Source organism: Lithobates pipiens, unplaced genomic scaffold (assembly GCF_037356315.1).
Source record: "Lithobates pipiens isolate NorthernLeopardFrog02 unplaced genomic scaffold, aLitPip1_a1.2 Scaffold_73, whole genome shotgun sequence".
NCBI classification, from domain to species: Eukaryota; Metazoa; Chordata; class Amphibia; order Anura; family Ranidae; genus Lithobates; species Lithobates pipiens.
Window position 1 is genome coordinate 122,809 of NW_027507896.1, and position 6,339 is coordinate 129,147.

Sequence of the window (6,339 nt, forward strand, 5' to 3'; positions counted from 1 at the left end):
TGAGGGACGGGGAGGGGGGAATGAGGGAGGAGGAATGAGGGACGGAGAGGGGGGAATGAGGGAGGAGGAATGAGGGACGGAGAGGGGGGAATGAGGGAGGAGGAATGAGGGACGGAGAGGGGGGAATGAGGGAGGAGGAATGAGGGACGGGTGAGGGGGGAATGAGGGACGGGTGAGGGGGGAATGAGGGACGGGGAGGGGGGAATGAGGGACGGGTGAGGGGGGAATGAGGGAGGAGGAATGAGGGACGGGTGAGGGGGGAATGAGGGAGGAGGAATGAGGGACGGGGAGGGGGGAATGAGGGACGGGTGAGGGGGGAATGAGGGAGGAGGAATGAGGGACGGGGAGGGGGGAATGAGGGAGGAGGAATGAGGGACGGGGAGGGGGGAATGAGGGAGGAGGAATGAGGGACGGGTGAGGGGGGAATGAGGGACGGGGAGGGGGGAATGAGGGACGGGTGAGGGGGGAATGAGGGAGGAGGAATGAGGGACGGGTGAGGGGGGAATGAGGGACGGGGAGGGGGGAAATGAGGGACGGGGAGGGGGGAATGACGGACGGGGGAATGAGGGACGGGGGGAATGAGGGATCAGGGAGGGGGGAATGAGGGATCAGGGAGGGGGGAAGGAGGGACGGGGGGAATGAGGGATGGACGGGGAATGAGGGATGGACGGGGAATGAGGGATGGACGGGGAAATGAGGGATCAGGGAGGGGGGAAGGAGGGACGGGGGAATGAGGGACGGGGGGAATGAGGGACGGGGGAGGGGTGAATGAGGGATGGGGAGGGGGAAGGGTAATGAGGAACGGGGGGAGGGGGAAATGAGGGATCGGGGAGGGGGGAAGGAGGGACGGGGGAAGGAGGGACGGATGAATGAGGGACGGGGGAATGAATGAGGGGGGAATGAGGGATCAGGGAGGGGGGGAATGAGGGACGGGGGGAATGAGGGATCAGGGAGGGGGGAATGAGGGACGGGGGGAATGAGGGACGGACGGGGAATGAGGGACGGACGGGGAATGAGGGACGGACGGGGAATGAGGGACGGACGGGGAATGAGGGACGGGGGAATGAGGGACGGGGGAAGGAGGGACGGGGGAAGGAGGGACGGGGGAATGAGGGACGGGGGAAATGAGGGACGGGGGGAATGAGGGATGGGGGAGGGGTGAATGAGGGATCAGGGAGGGGGGGAATGAGGGATGGGGAGGGGGAAGGGTAATGAGGAACGGGGGGAGGGTGAAATGAGGGATCGGGGAGGGGGGAAGGAGGGACGGGGGAAGGAGGGACGGGGGAATGAGGGATCAGGGAGGGGGGAATGAGGGACGGGGGGAATGAGGGACGGGGGGAATGAGGGACGGGGGAATGAGGGACGGGGGGAATGAGGGACGGGGGAATGAGGGATCAGGGAGGGGGGAATGAGGGACGGGGGGAATGAGGGACGGGGGGAATGAGGGACGGGGGAAATGAGGGACGGGGGAATGAGGGATCAGGGAGGGGGGAATGAGGGACGGGGGGAATGAGGGACGGGGGGAATGAGGGACGGGGGAATGAGGGACGGGGGGAATGAGGGACGGGGGGAATGAGGGACGGGGGAATGAGGGATCAGGGAGGGGGGAATGAGGGACGGGGGGAATGAGGGATCAGGGAGGGGGGAATGAGGGACGGGGGGAATGAGGGACGGGGGGAATGAGGGACCGCGGGAATGAGGGACGGGGGGAATGAGGGACAGGGGAATGAGGGACGAGGAGGGGTGAATGAGGGATCAGGGAGGGGGGAATGAGGGATGGGGAGGGGGGAAGGAGGGACGGATGAATGAGGGACAGGGGAATGAGGGACGGGGGGAATGAGGGACGGGGGAATGAGGGACGGGGGGAATGAGGGACGGGGGGAATGAGGGACGGGGGGAATGAGGGACGGGGGGAATGAGGGACGGGGGGAATGAGGGATCAGGGAGGGGGGAAGGAGGGACGGGGGGAATGAGGGACGGGGGAATGAGGGACGGAGGGAATGAGGGACGGGGGGAATGAGGGACGGGGGGGAATGAGGGACGGGGGAATGAGGGATCAGGGAGGGGGGAAGGAGGGACGGGGGGAATGAGGGACGGGGGAATGAGGGATCAGGGAGGGGGGAAGGAGGGACGGGGGGAATGAGGGACGGGGGAATGAGGGACGGGGGGAAGGAGGGACGGGGGGAATGAGGGACGGGGGAATGAGGGACGGGGGGAAGGAGGGACGGGGGGAATGAGGGACGGGGGAATGAGGGATCAGGGAGGGGGGAAGGAGGGACGGGGGGAATGAGGGACGGGGGAATGAGGGATCAGGGAGGGGGGAAGGAGGGACGGGGGGAATGAGGGACGGGGGGAATGAGGGACGGGGGGAATGAGGGACGGGGGGAATGAGGGACGGGGGGAATGAGGGACTGGGGAATGAGGGATCAGGGAGGGGGGAAGGAGGGACGGGGGGAATGAGGGACGGGGGGATGAGGGACGGGGGAATGAGGGATCAGGGAGGGGGGAAGGAGGGACGGGGGGAATGAGGGATGGGGGGAATGAGGGACGGGGGGAATGAGGGACGGGGGGAATGAGGGACGGGGGAGGGGTGAATGAGGGATCAGGGAGGGGGGGAATGACGGACGGGTGAGGGGGGAATGACGGACGGGTGAGGGGGAACGAGGGAGGAGGAATGAGGGACGGGTGAGGGGGGAATGAGGGACGGGGGGAATGAGGGACGGGGGAATGAGGGACGGGGGGGGAATGAGGGATTAGGGAGGGGGGAAGGAGGGACGGGGGAATGAGGGACGGGGGGAATGAGGGACGGGGGGAATGAGGGATGGACGGGGAATGAGGGATGGACGGGGAATGAGGGACGGGGGGATGAGGGATGGACGGGGAATGAGGGACGGGGGAATGAGGGACGGGGGAATGAGGGATCAGGGAGGGGGGAAGGAGGGACGGGGGGAATGAGGGACGGGGGGAATGAGGGACGGGGGGAATGAGGGACGGGGGGAATGAGGGACGGGGGGAATGAGGGACGGGGGGAAGGAGGGACGGGGGGAATGAGGGACGGGGGGAATGAGGGACGGGGGGAATGAGGGATCAGGGAGGGGGGAAGGAGGGACGGGGGGAATGAGGGACGGGGGGATGAGGGACGGGGGAATGAGGGATCAGGGAGGGGGGAAGGAGGGACGGGGGAATGAGGGATCAGGGAGGGGGGAAGGAGGGACGGGGGGAATGAGGGATGGGGGGAATGAGGGACGGGGGGAATGAGGGATCAGGGAGGGGGGGAATGAGGGATGGGGAGGGGGGAATGAGGGACAGGGAGGGGGGGAATGACGGACGGGTGAGGGGGAACGAGGGAGGAGGAATGAGGGACGGGGGGAATGAGGGACGGGGGGAATGAGGGATCAGGGAGGGGGGAATGAGGGACGGGGGAATGAGGGACGGGGGGAATGAGGGACGGGGGAATGAGGGACGGGGGGAATGAGGGACGGGGGGAATGAGGGACGGGGGGAATGAGGGATGGACGGGGAATGAGGGATGGACGGGGAATGAGGGATGGACGGGGAATGAGGGATGGACGGGGAATGAGGGATGGACGGGGAATGAGGGATGGACGGGGAATGAGGGATGGACGGGGAATGAGGGATGGACGGGGAATGAGGGATGGACGGGGAATGAGGGATGGACGGGGAATGAGGGATGGACGGGGAATGAGGGACGGGGGAAGGAGGGACGGGGGAAGGAGGGACGGGGGAATGAGGGACGGGGGAATGAGGGACGGGGGAATGAGGGATCAGGGAGGGGGGAAGGAGGGACGGGGGAATGAGGGACGGGGGGAATGAGGGATGGGGGAGGGGTGAATGAGGGATCAGGGAGGGGGGGAATGAGGGATGGGGAGGGGGAAGGGTAATGAGGAACGGGGGGAGGGGGAAATGAGGGATCGGGGAGGGGGGAATGAGGGACGGGGGAATGAGGGATCAGGGAGTGGGGAATGAGGGACGGGGGAATGAGGGACGGGGGGAATGAGGGATGGGGGGAATGAGGGACGGGGGAATGAGGGACGGGGGAGGGGGGGAATGAGGGATGGATGAATGAGGGACGGGGGAAATGAGGGACGGGGGGAATGAGGGACGGGGGGAATGAGGGACGGGGGGAATGAGGGACGGGGGAATGAGGGACGGGGGGAATGAGGGATCAGGGAGGGGGGAAGGAGGGACGGGGGAATGAGGGACGGGGGGAATGAGGGACGGGGGAATGAGGGATCAGGGAGGGGGGAAGGAGGGACGGGGGAATGAGGGACGGGGGGAATGAGGGATGGGTGAATGAGGGATCAGGGAGGGGGGGAATGAGGGATGGGGAGGGGGAAGGGTAATGAGGAACGGGGGGAGGGGGAAATGAGGGATCGGGGAGGGGGGAATGAGGGACGGGGGAATGAGGGATCAGGGAGGGGGGAATGAGGGACGGGGGGAATGAGGGACGGGGGGAATGAGGGACGGGGGGAATGAGGGACGGGGGAATGAGGGACGGGGGGAATGAGGGACGGGGGAGGGGGGAATGAGGGATGGGGGGGGGGGAATGAGGGACGGGGGAATGAGGGACGGATGAATGAGGGACGGGGGAATGAATGAGGGGGGAATGAGGGACGGGGGAATGAGGGACGGGGGGAATGAGGGACGGGGGGAATGAGGGACGGGGGGAATGAGGGACGGGGGGAATGAGGGATGGACGGGGAATGAGGGATGGACGGGGAATGAGGGATGGACGGGGAATGAGGGATGGACGGGGAATGAGGGATGGACGGGGAATGAGGGATGGACGGGGAATGAGGGACGGGGGGAATGAGGGACGGGGGGAATGAGGGACGGGGGGAATGAGGGACGGGGGGGAATGAGGGACGGGGGGAATGAGGGATGGACGGGGAATGAGGGATGGACGGGGAATGAGGGATGGACGGGGAATGAGGGACGGGGGGATGAGGGATGGACGGGGAATGAGGGATGGATGGGGAATGAGGGATGGACGGGGAATGAGGGACGGGGGGATGAGGGATGGACGGGGAATGAGGGACGGGGAATGAGGGATCAGGGAGGGGGGAAGGAGGGACGGGGGAATGAGGGACGGGGGGAATGAGGGACGGGGGAATGAGGGACGGGGGGGAATGAGGGACGGGGAGGGGGGAAATGAGGGACGGGGAGGGGGGAAATGAGGGACGGGGAGGGGGGAAATGAGGGACGGGGAGGGGGGAAATGAGGGACGGGGAGGGGGGAAATGAGGGACGGGGAGGGGGGAATGAGGGAGGAGGAATGAGGGACGGGGAGGGGGGAATGAGGGAGGAGGAATGAGGGACGGGTGAGGGGGGAATGAGGGACGGGTGAGGGGGGAATGAGGGACGGGTGAGGGGGGAATGAGGGAGGAGGAATGAGGGACGGGTGAGGGGGGAATGAGGGAGGAGGAATGAGGGACGGGGAGGGGGGAATGAGGGGACGGGTGAGGGGGGAATGAGGGAGGAGGAATGAGGGACGGGTGAGGGGGGAATGAGGGAGGAGGAATGAGGGACGGGGAGGGGGGAATGAGGGAGGAGGAATGAGGGACGGGTGAGGGGGGAATGAGGGAGGAGGAATGAGGGACGGGTGAGGGGGGAATGAGGGACGGGGAGGGGGGAATGAGGGACGGGGAGGGGGGAATGAGGGAGGAGGAATGAGGGACGGGTGAGGGGGAACGAGGGAGGAGGAATGAGGGACGGGTGAGGGGGGAATGAGGGACGGGGGGAATGAGGGACGGGGGAATGAGGGATCAGGGAGGGGGGAAGGAGGGACGGGGGAATGAGGGACGGGGGGAATGAGGGACGGGGGGAATGAGGGACGGGGGAATGAGGGACGGGGGAAGGAGGGACGGGGGAATGAGGGACGGGGGAATGAGGGACGGGGGGAATGAGGGACGGACGGGGAATGAGGGACGGACGGGGAATGAGGGACGGACGGGGAATGAGGGACGGACGGGGAATGAGGGACGGGGGGATGAGGGATGGACGGGGAATGAGGGATGGATGGGGAATGAGGGATGGACGGGGGGATGAGGAAAACGGGGAATGAGGGACGGGGGAATGAGGGATCAGGGAGGGGGGAAGGAGGGACGGGGGAATGAGGGACGGGGGGAATGAGGGACGGGGGGGAATTAGGGACGGGGGGAATGAGGGACGGGGGGAAATGAGGGACGGGGAGGGGGGAAATGAGGGACGGGGAGGGGGGAAATGAGGGACGGGGAGGGGGGAATGAGGGAGGAGGAATGAGGGACGGGGAGGGGGGAATGAGGGAGGAGGAATGAGGGACGGGTGAGGGGGGAATGAGG